Below are 11,630 nucleotides of genomic sequence, written 5' to 3' on the forward strand. Positions count from 1 at the left end.
CAAATGTAATTTGAACTTAATTTGAGTCATATAATTTTGACCAAAGTTAATATTCTAGGTTAACGAGATTGATTTGAGTTATGATAGCTCCTTAGATCCATAAGTAATTTTGTACCTAGTTGGATAATTGATACAAACCAGAACATCATGTGGAGTGATTTGAGTCATTGAATTCTTGAATTCTAAAGAAAGTAAATTTTACAAGATTCTAACTTTTAGTCAAAATCAAACTTTTAAAAAACGCAACATGATAAATAATATCGGGTGAATTAATTACAACAATTTCTTTTTTTAGTTTCTTATCATAAATATATTTTAAAATTTCACTCTCCATTTTCTAACTTACTTTTGTTATTGGCTGATCAATTATTTTATCTTCATCACTAACACCTTCAAATACTTCTTTTTTTTATCAGATTAATAATTAGATAAATATTCCTCCTTTTAAAAAAGAATGACCTAGTTTGACTTGAAACGGAATTTAAGAAAAGAAAGAAAACTTTTAATCTTGTGGTTCTAAATTAAAATTATGTCAAATGTACTAAAATGTCATTTAATCATGTCACATAGAAAGTTAAAGTTAAAATATTGTCAAAAAAGGAAAAAAGGTCGTTCTTTTTTAAATCAAACTAAAAAAAAAAATTAATACATTCTTTTTGAAACCGAAAAAATAGTATTTTTTTTTTGGTTCATCTAAGTGAACCTTCGTATTCTCAATCACATTCGTTTCTTCATTGTCAGTCCATTCAAATTTCACCTTTAATTTTAAGTTTAATTCATCAAGATTTTCATTTATTATATTCAAATTTATGTGAACCTCTCTCTTCTCCAAATTCTTGTACATATTAATCAATATTCTTAAATATGTATCATTATATATCCACTTTTATTGGACCATTATTTAAATGAATCGCTTCAAAGCAAGTAGTTTTTTTCAATAAAAATAGAAGGGAAAAACTACTTGATATAATATTTGGGTATTATTAAGACTTGGTAGCATTTATCAAGTTCTTCACATTAAAGACTTGGTAATATTTATCAAGTCATAGTATTGATAATGTGAATGACATTCCTGAAATAATACAATAGATTAAGTATGAATTTGTTTTATTTTGAAGCAAATAAAAGTTTCACATTAGTAGCTTAAAAGATTGGGAAGTAAGATCTCTTAACGTACGGTGTGAGACTTCCACAAACTTTTTAGAAAAAAACGCGTAGACTTGATTCAAATAAGACGATATCACGCGACATAAAAATATATTAATGTAGGCTGAGACAAACAATTGATATCAAAGCTCATATTCTAACATGAGGAATATTGTTATGATAATATTGGTGAAAGACAGTAAATCAAATTCAAATGATATTGATCATCATGAATATCAATTTCCCCATGAAATACTTTACCTCATTGAGAATAAAGTTCAAAGAATATTAACTTTGGAAGAATAAATAAAATAACAACTTTTTATCATATATTTTTTAAAACTTCAAATCATGATATATCATGTTACAATTTCATCATTATTCACTAAGGAGTTCTCTCCTCCAAATGTCTTAGTTCATCACTTGTAATATATTTCATTTGTTCACTTGCAATATTATTATTATGACTAATTAATTCTCTAGTAATATGTCTTATCGATAAAGAATTATAATCCCAATGGAACATCACACATTTACCTTGAGAGAACATGCATAGTCCACCTTGTTGTATTTTCCATACACATTCTTCACTAGGAATGTGACAAATACTTGTGTCATTCAAATCAAACAACTTGAAAAAACCGTGCTCTCCCTCAAATCCCAAGTGACATTCAAGTGTGTTGTTTTCTCCAGATTCAATTTTTGTGATGATGTTATCAACCCCTCCTGGTTTTAGATAGGGATCATTTTCAGCAAGATATTTTCCATATTCCATACAATATTTTACAACCATACTTGGAGTTTCATTTTTTAAGATCACAACAAAAGAATGTGGAGAGCTTTGTGAATTAACACATAAAAAACTAACTAGGAAGAGGCAAAGGACAAAGTGATGATGTGATGAGTATGACATAGTCATGGATTTTTTTTTATTTCTTTTTTGTTGTTATTTTCGTCTTGTTTATGCATGCCACAATTTATAGTGATTTATTTATGCGTGAGATGTGATTTTACATCAATTATCACTACAACAATAATAACTTTTAGCGGCATTAAATATTGACATTAATAAAGACTGATAAAGTCTTTACCGACATTAGTTAAGTGTCATTAAAATCAATGTCGCTAAAGTCTTTAGAGACGTATACAAAGAGTGTCAATTGCCGGTAAAAATACATATTTAACGGTAATTAAGAATTAATTGCCGCTAATGATATTTTTGTTGTAGTGTATTTCATTTAATGTTAAATTATCGTGGTAGCTAGATTGTGTGTCTTATTATTTTTCGAGTTAATTACTAATTAATCTCACGTATTATTGTCAATTATTGAGTTTACGTAATGTATATTATTAGTGTAAATAATTTACTATAAGATATTTTTATCTAATTTATTAAGTAAAACATATCTTAATGTTTAAGAATTCAAATTTCATATTTAAATTAAGGAGACTTTCCTAGAAATGCCCTTTTGATAACCTAATATCTAGTCTAATTTTTTTTACTCTAACAGTGTATTAACTTAAACTCTAATTGAATTACGTTAATGATAGCGTAAATTCCTTAGTGCTTAGCGTTAATGCATAAAAAAAATGAACTCTTAAAAAAAATAATTATACTCCTCATTTCAACAATAGTTGTCCACTGTATTATATTGGAAAATTGTCTAATAATATTTGTTCACTTTATGAAATCAATAGATAGTTTTAGACTTAGTGCGTACTTTACCCTTACATTAATTATAGTCATTTTCCTATTATATTTTTTAAGAAATTGTATTTATTATATCCGAAGGGTGATATAGTAAAGTTAATAGTGAATAACTATTATTGGACAGAGAAGTATCTGTATGAACTTAATTAAATGTTGCTCTTTATTTGGAGCTACGAATAATGTAGGAGAAAGGTAGAAGTTTACGTTTTCTTTTTAGGTTTAAACAAAGCATTAAAAGGGAGGAAGTTAGTTAATTTTCCTGATTAACAATTTTTTACATTGGTAGATATGCATTTTGTTTAATACAAAAATAAACACCATTTAATTCGTTGCTTTTGCATTTGGGTTAGAGAAAAATTATGGTTAACATTTGCTAAGTAAATTACAAATGTTGATTATCCTCAGGTGGGCGTATCGAGTAATTAAAAATTTATTCGCACTCAATATTTGCATTGTAATTAAAATGTACCATTGTGTTTATACGTCATAGTAATGAATGTGGGAACACATACTATGAATGATTAGGACTTATAGAAAATATTTTTGCTACTTTCTTTGTCTTTTTTCTGTTTCTTTTTTATTTATACTTTTAATTGGTGTTACGTCAACAATATATATTGTGAAAAGGGTTTTAAGAAATATTTTGAGTAGATATAATTATTTTTGTACTTGAATATCATTAAATTCATTCCACTGGATATGTTATATATACCAACAAACTTTTGAGTAAAAAATTTCATTAGTCTAGGAGTTAATAATTTGTAAATTCTTTCTATTTTGTAATATTACATAATTTATCAGATTTGGTGCGTTTAGATAGCCTAGATACATGTATCTCAGAACACATGAGGTCAAATTTGTTATAGATATATTGTATCCAAGTGAATTCATATGTATTTGAGATGCATAACAAATCATGGCTCGCCTCTCGCCCATCTTGCTCCACACTCTCCTATATACGTATCTAGTAGATACATACACCAAATACATACAAATATATATACATATCTAGTGTAATTCACATGTATCTGGATAATATAATAAAATCTTGTTCGCCTCCCTCTCCGTCTCCCTTATCTCTTTACTTTAGTGTATCTGGTAACAAAAATACATTTTAAATAAATACATCTTTTCCAATTTATAATAGAAAACTCTTAATTTAGTGATAAAATACGTAATATTTTTAAAATAGGTAATAATAGTATATATGATAGTAAAATTTATCCAATTATATAATTTTAATAGTAAAGAGAAGATAAATAATTAGTACTTCAAGAATAATTTATTTAACACAAATTCTAATTGAAATGATATTTGGAGCATTTTGAATATCAATGTCCCATTATCCCAATGAAATTTTGAACGATCTTTACTCATTAAGAATATTAACTTTGGAAGTATAATAAATAGATTAACAAGTTTTTATACTCAATCCACAACATTTTTTTTCATATATTTCGTAAAACTTCAAATAATGTTTTCATCACTTTTTAGTTCATCACTTACAATATATTTGGTTGGTTCACTTGCAATATGTCTAGTCGATAAATTAGTATCCCATTTGAACATCTTACATACACCTACAGAGAACATGCATAGTCCATCTTCTTGTATTTTCCATCGACATTCTTCACTAGAAATGTGACAAATACTTGTGTCATTCAAATCAAATAACTTGAAAAATTCGTGTTTTTCTCCTAATTTCAAGTCACAAGAAAAAGTATTATTTTTTCCAGAAACAATATCTCTAGCAAAATTATCAGACCATCCTGGATTTAACGAGATATCGCTTTCAGGACTTAATTCTCCATTCATGTAACATCTTCCTATAGCCACAATTGGGGTTTCATTATTTAAGAGCACAACATAACCACCAGGGAAGCTTTGTGAATTAACAGATAAAAAAATAATTAGGAAGAGGCAAAGGACAAAGTGATGATGTGATGAGAAAAGCATAGTAATTATTTTTTTTTTGTTTAACTTTACTTTATTGTTGTTATGCTTGTGGTTTTCATCATGTTAATGCATGCCATAATTTATAGTGGTTTATTTACGTGTAGTATAATATATTATTTTACTTCAACTTCTTCATTTAATTTTAACTTAATAATTACGTGTCTCACATTCAGGTTAATTACTAAGCACACTTATTTTAGCCAGTTGAGTTTACGAAATGAATAATATAATTTTTACTATGAAATATTTTATTGATAGTAATAAAAACATATCCTATCGAATAGTGTATATCATATAATAGTGTATATGATATATCGTCATAGCTTTGGCGGGCGGGCTTTTGGGCACACGAAAAAATGGAAGTGGGTGGAGGGTGCTTCTCAGCTAGAGTTGGGGGTGGGGTCGCTATAGTGGCTAGGGTGAGTCTTCCTACACGGCTGGACGCCCGGTTCTAGACAAAGGGGGGTTACCACCACATCCTTTCCCGATAGACTTGAGGTTCTTCATAGGCAGGCGGGGGAGAAAATCTTCTCTCACTCTCCAAAAGAGAGAGACCTGAGATTACAGAGGAAGGTATTCGGTTCAAAAAAGATACGGCAGTCAGAACAGCTTCAGTCCAAAATTGACTAAGGACAGAAGCAAGCTACAAGCCTTAGCAACCGCTTTCCTGCGGACCTTATGTAAAAAAAAAGCAGCGAGGAAAACAAGACACTAAGTTGTTGCGCTAACTCGCTAGCGCTAGCGCACTACGGCTTTTCAGCCTCCTGCAGGGCCCTTCATTCCCTCCGCCTTACACGGACTTAAAAGAGGACCTAAGGCGGATTAGGGGGTTATTTTTCAAAAAAAGGGATTTTATTTACCGGAGCTTTTAGACAGCTAACAGCTAAGCCACTAATCATACAGCTAATAAAATAAAGTCAGTCACTACTGAGACAGCTCATAAAAGTCGTTTCAGGTTCAAGGGCTAAAGCTTCTCTTAGGAGAATCCCTTCGCTACGCTCGACTTAAGGGCACCTACGAACTCACTCATAAGGAAACTCATCAAGTAGGTCTTTCGAGTCTTCCAAGTACTGGCGAAGCTTTAATTGAAGACCTTTCAGGGCCCTTTCGTTTGGTCCCCTGGGGACCTTCTCCGCACTTACAGGTAAGCATTTCAAGGAGAGAAGATCATAAAAGAAGAAATGGGAAGGAGTACTGCCATTACGCGCTATTATTTGAATCCGAAAGTCAATCATTCCCAGCTTTGATATGAAGGGATGGGGGAGATCAAAGGGGAGTATGTTAGTCAAATAGAGGGCTCTCACGGGGGTGTAGTCCACGGCTTTAGCCTTAAGCTAGGTTGGGCTGTAGTTCTTGTATTGGGCGAACCCAAGCGTTAAATAGCGCCGTTTAGTGGCGTGCAGGGAGTAGTCGTCTTGTTGCTGGTAGGTGCGACTATGTGAGGTGACAACAATACACCGCGGTATGTGTGAGTCAATATTTTACCTAGTGATCCGAAGGAGCAATTTGAATTCCTGCAGCCTGGTTTCCTCCCATATCCCCCCGCTGATGCCTATTTCCTGCCATTGAAGAAAATAGAGAAAACTGCTAATTCCCCCCCCGTCGTAAACGGATGCCCTACCTGATTCATTTCAAATCCAGCCGGAGGTCTTCGAGCCTTGTTACGGACTAAAGTCCTAAAGAAAAGCGACCCCAATCCCTCCCCAGCCCAGGTCAAAGGTCTTCCCGCCCTTTTTGGGGAAGACTGCGCAGTTCCTACTANCACCACCGGAGGCAAGCGCTAGGTCAGAAAGGCGATAACTAAAAAATCTCCCCAAGTAGGATTCGAACCTACGACCAATCGGTTAACAGCCGACCGCTCTACCACTGAGCTACTGAGGAACAACGGACTTAATGTTGNGTCCCTATCTCTTAAAGGGTTGGTGTGGCAGACTTCCCCCTTGTTTGCCGATTGAGGAAAGCCTTATATGGCTTCAAACAAGCGAGAAAGGCCCTTTCTATCTTATTAGTCAAGCGCGCTAGCTGCAATCAAAAAACAGCGCTAACGAGCAAGAAAGGGGATGCGCTAAGGCGCAACGGCGTTCGCGCAGCAGCTGCGCCCTTTGCAGAAACTTCACTCGCCGAGGAAAGAAAATANAGGGACCTACTTCTCATCCTAGGAGTTAGCAGGTATGAAAGAGTCCCCTCTCTGTCTGTCTCTCCGAGTTTCTACTACTAAGTAGCACTTCTGCTATTCAATCATAGAATCGATTCCGATCAAGCTGAAAAAAGTAAGCCCTATATATGTGTGTTATTAGTAAAGCGCTAAGGCCCTATCTATAGGAAGGGGCCCTTTCTTGCTCGTTGGCGCTGTTTTTTGATTGCCGCTAGGGCGCCCCTTTTCTTTCTCAGAGTCAACTTTCTCCCTTCTTAGCCAAGCTTTGAAGTCCCTACTTTCTTTAGATTTATGGGATATTTGGAGAAGCGCAGGTTTGGAACCCTATGCCTATACAAGGGGCTGGTCTCGATCCCGCTTGGTGGTACCCCTCTCGATGATCGTTGACTCAACATTGATTTCGTGCTTGAGTTGGAGGGCTCTCCCTCCATCCATCGAGTCAAGTAATTCGCTATCGGAAATTTCTCCGCCGCCTATCTCATGCCATGCTTCTTCTTTCTCCGAATCGGTTCCTAGTGTCAGTCAATCAAGATTCGCCATCAAGAGAGGGAAGAGCCTTGACTTTAGGTTAGGCCGGTCTCATCATTCACGCAATTCCCCCGTCCATCGATTGATCACGCGAGTACGCATCCAGTCAGCGCATAGCGAATGAAAAAAGCGTTCATCCTGGATTCTCTTCCTCAAGAAAAATGTCTATCAATTGATCCCTACGGTCAAAGTCTCCACTTTTCACGCCCCTCTACTAAGAGATGCACCATGTTGATAGGAATCGGCAAAGACCTTCTTGTACACGTCCTCGAGGGCAGCATTCATGGCAATCATCACTACTTTCTCCCGAGGGCATGGTATGGCTTTGTTCTTGGTCTTGTTTAATAGATGTCGAGTGCCGCTTTTCCCCGTCCGAGAATCTCCATCTGCTCTAAGTGGGCGCGAGCTAGAATCCTTATGTCAGCTTGGTTGTTCAAAAGACTGTCTCTTTACCCCTTGCATCTTCATCTTTTCGAAAGCCCAGACCATTCTTCTGGATCTGCATTAGTCCTATTTCAGGTGCAAAGCCTCTTCAATAAAGACCTCTTTTTTTGATTTCTCCCCCATTTCTCATTTTGTTGATTGAAAGAGAATAAGCGCTATCCATTGAGTAAAGAGAGGGTTTGCTACAGTGATTCGGGCGGTTGGTGGCCCCTTCGAGAGTTGCGGGTCCTTGCCGCTGCATGAGTGTTAGCTCACGCTCAAAACTCCTCCGACACGAGTCCTAGTCGTTGCGCTGCGGTCCGTTTCCCGGCTTCGCTTGCGCGATTTGCACTTCTGATTGGTTCCAGCCATCCCCAACCTTAATGAATGGACTATGAAGGGGTCAGTCAAGCGGTTCGGGTTTTCGGTCGGTTCCCGTTCGCCTTCCCCCCCCTCATAGTCCATTAGTGGGTAGGGTGGTCAACTTAGAGGGCGCCCGCCTCCTCTTCAGACGTGTCCTCGACAACCTGGCGGTTCTTCGGTCTCCGCTTTTGGGGGCGGGAGTGCTTGGTCGCTGGGGGTTCCTTTTCCTCAACCAATTCGGTTGTGTCAGCCTTGGTCTAACATTTTGTTATGAGCTGGCTGGACAAAGATGGATTGAAGGTCAGATAGATTTGAGTTCAAGTGGCACAGCACCTTCGATCGACCATAGGGCCTATTCTACCCTTACCGAATTCATTCTATTGAAGCGTAACGTAAAAAGCTCCTTCTCATCTTGCATTTCTTTGGTTTGGAAGTTCCAGAATCTTGTCTGTGGATTTCTATAACAAAGGAAAGCCTCCTACCCTAATACTATGCCATTTGATTGAAACAAGTTCCGTGCTGCTCACCACTCCTCGAGGCCAAGGACGGGGTCGAACCGTCATTCCAGGATTTGCAGTCCGATACATTTCCATTATGTTACCTAGCCAAACCCGCCACCTCATGTGCCAAAGTAAAACGGTTGTTCTTCCTTCTCCGCTCCTTCTTTTTCTACATATGCGGCGGCGGGTTACCAGAGAAGGGGGGACAACTCCTTTCTCCTTTGCCTTGCTCAATCTTCCTTTTCTGATTGAAAGTAGCAAGCCACTCTACTATTGGTACAGAGGCCAGATAGAAGGTTGCTCATCCAGCCCAGCGGATCCATTGTTTATGCGGCAGTGCAATGCAGCTGAAAAAGGGAAGCCCCTTTTTATTAGTAAGGTATAGGTTGGTTGGGGAAAACTCCAAAACTAGGGTTCCAAAAAGCTTACCTTATATTATAGAAAAGTTTGAGAAAGGGGCACCCCTACTATACCCCTAAACTACAAGCTAGCGCGCAACGGCGGAAAAGCCGTTGTTGCTTGCTGCTTGCAGGCTCGAAAATCTCTCTTTCGCCTCTCCTCCCTGTCTCAATTCTGATTGATTAGCTTCTTCCTTCGCGCAAGCTACGGTCTAACGACCCCCTTGTTGTGTTGCATTTTGTGATCTTCCGCTTCAGTCTGCGTTTTTCGGATAGCCGGGACCCGATGTTGATTCCCGATTTAAATGTCAGCTCCAGGTTTGGGGCGGCCCATCTGATTAGTTCAGCTATCACTGCTGGAAACCCCAGCGGTTGTTCGGCTGCGTACTCCCCGTCTGCCTATCTCACACTCCCAAAGCAAATTTGGATTTCTTCTTTCATTTTCCTTTCCTGCATCTTTCTTTCTATCCATAGGTCGGCTTCGCGCAGATAGATCTTTGCCGGGGGAGATTGGTGCCCCTTGAGGTATGCCCTTCCGGTGGGTTGTTCCTTTATCTGTCTTTTCCATCCAGTGCCCGCACTGCGTCAGAAAATCTTCGTCTTCGATCTCTCTTCGCAACGCATTTTAAGGGCTAAGACTTTCTCTCGACATCTTTCTTTTATTTAAGTCATTGATCTCATATCTATAAGCAGGGGGGTCTGCGTTCACTATTAAGCCTACGCCCGTCCATTCCTTTCAAGCTTGATCCTTCCCTTAGACTCGTTACCTTGTTCGACTGAACTCGTTGGTTCCGCGTTGGTCGTAACCCGGTTCGAGAACCTTCTCTCATAGATTCCCTTCACCAAGTCATCGCCAGCAATCAGCTCTTATCCCTTGGTGTCAAAGGGCGAGTTCCTTTCTTGTCTTGCCCAAAAACTTTCTTTATTCTCATTGGAGAAAGACTCTCCCGCGGCAAGGTTTTACACATAGGGCCAGCTGCTTTCTTTATCTCGCTTGCCCTTAGTCCGTCTAGCGCCTTTCGGTTGGGGTCCGCCCTGGGGGTTAGGTTAGACCGCTTGGGTTTTTTTTCGTCTATCGAAGGCAGTCAACGTGTCAGCCATTCTTCCCCCATNCAAGGAAAAGATAGAATCTCGCCCGGCAACAGCAGCTGATTCAATAGCAGATGGTCTTGGAAAGAACCTTTCATTCGATGCTTCTGATTCAACTCCCAGACAACCAAGGAAGTATGCGCGAAGATAGGGTTAGCCCCTGCGGCAAGCATTATCCGGGAACGATTATCCAGGAACTGGAAGATGGTTGGCGTGACACGCCTAAATCCCCCACAATCAATCCACAAGGCTTCAGGCGACTGGAGCAACCTTTGAAGGCGCTCGGCCTTGTTCACCCTTTCAGCTAAGTATCCCGCTTTTTCCTTGAGGGGAGCCGAGATTCAAAATATGTGGGCCTCCATCGCCTTAAGGCAATCTATCCAAAGAGCCTACCCTATAATAGATTCAGCTAAAGCCGCGCTTGGAAGATTTCTTTCTCAATCATGAATCCGAGCTTACTACTTGAATCACGAAAGGCGCTTTTCTCACTATCTATTCAATTTAAAATGCTCACTTATGAAATCAAGCTAATAAGGCCAAAAACAGAGCATGGAGTCCACTGGCATGAGAATCAAGCGAAGTAGAGACATAAGCGGATCCAAAGAAAAGAAGCAAGACGACTACTTCCATTCCTCTCCTTAGACCGACAGTACTACAAGAAAGAAATAAGACAGAAATAAGGCGATTATTACCTAAAAGAATAATGTGAATTAGAATAATAATACCTCACAAAGAAGGTAGATGAATTGCTTAGCCAAGACTATCTCGACCTTAGCCTTCTTTTCTATTTAGATTCCCGTTCGTGATCCCAGCCCCGGAATCACTTCACTCCAGCGCCTCCTCAGTCTTCTTGCATCTTTCCAGCCTTTCAAATCGACTAAGCGCCAAGCCTACTTGTGAAGAGAGGGGTCGTCGGGCTATTGCAGAGTGAAGGAAGGTGTCTTGTCTTGGCCTAGGCCTACTTGGGTCAACACCCATAAAGTGTTGAATATCATTATAGTTTGTTTTTAGTATATATCTTTCTTTTATTTAATCCTGAGGTTTTTTCTAAGAATATCGTATATAGTGTATATAGTATATGTACTTTATTGTCTAATAGACTTCTCTCTTTAGTAAGATTTTTCTTTTCATAATCATAATGTTTCCTTATGATTTTCTTTTTCTAAAAACACAAGTACGATTTTGAATAAAAATCCTTTCTGGTTTGCTTTAGCTTTTCCAGCATTCGCCGCCCCTTCAATAGCCTTTTGCGCGGATCCTGCACCTGCGCTTCCAGACCTCAACGAGATTCCAGTAGGCCTTTCTCCTGCGGAAATAGCCCAATTGCATCGGGAGACTGAAGAGAAGGCCGCCCAGTGTGG

At 38.2% G+C, this 11,630-nt stretch overlaps 1 non-coding gene across 1 annotated transcript; it reads right to left on the minus strand.

Moving 5' to 3' along the window:
* Positions 1–6,622: 6,622 nt before the first annotated feature.
* Positions 6,623–6,694, minus strand: TRNAN-GUU. The gene has a single exon. It is a non-coding gene; the product is annotated as a tRNA-Asn (tRNA).
* Between the last annotated feature and the right edge of the window lie 4,936 nt (positions 6,695–11,630).

Source organism: Solanum pennellii, chromosome 9 (assembly GCF_001406875.1).
Source record: "Solanum pennellii chromosome 9, SPENNV200".
Lineage (NCBI taxonomy): Eukaryota > Viridiplantae > Streptophyta > Magnoliopsida > Solanales > Solanaceae > Solanum > Solanum pennellii.